Source organism: Ranitomeya imitator, chromosome 5 (assembly GCF_032444005.1).
Source record: "Ranitomeya imitator isolate aRanImi1 chromosome 5, aRanImi1.pri, whole genome shotgun sequence".
Lineage (NCBI taxonomy): Eukaryota > Metazoa > Chordata > Amphibia > Anura > Dendrobatidae > Ranitomeya > Ranitomeya imitator.
Genome location: NC_091286.1, coordinates 672,889,121 through 672,889,772, shown reverse-complemented (window position 1 = coordinate 672,889,772; position 652 = coordinate 672,889,121).

Here is a 652-nt window from a genome sequence, read left to right as displayed (position 1 = left end):
TATCAAGGCCGGTGGGACTCACATATGATGGCTGACTATTGCTCGAGCTTGAGGAGAGAGAACCCAGAAGCTGTACATCACAGATCAGCCAAGAAAAGAAAGTTCAAATAACTACCATTTGTCCTTCATCTGTGCGCCATATATATGTGTTTTTATATTTTGTAGTTTAATTCTGTAAGTATATTTGATTTGCTGTACATAGACTTTGTAATCTTTGTTATTCCTTGATTAAAAATATATAAAATGTAGTACCGAAAATCATGTGTTTTTAACATAAAACATTAGGAGTAATTTTCATCAAAAATTGAAAATATCTCGAAATCCTGATGTGATAGCCAAAAACGGAGTTCATATTCGTAATCAGCAGCCAAAATTGACTTAAAATATGTTTTATAACCTTTTGCCAGAAAATTTGCGTTGACCAGTATTATTCATTATTTATCAAGGTTATAAATGAAACTAGCTTGTTAATTAGTGAACCTTTGTAAATGCAAAGTACTAAACTGAGGCTCATTACCAGAGCAATAAGCAGAGCAAGATATCAGGTTATCTGTAAAAGCTAATCTGCAGCTGATAGTTTTCATGTTCCTTTGCATTCAAACCAGGAGCTGAGACAGAGTTACTTTTTCATTCTATTTTTATTGGGTTTCTT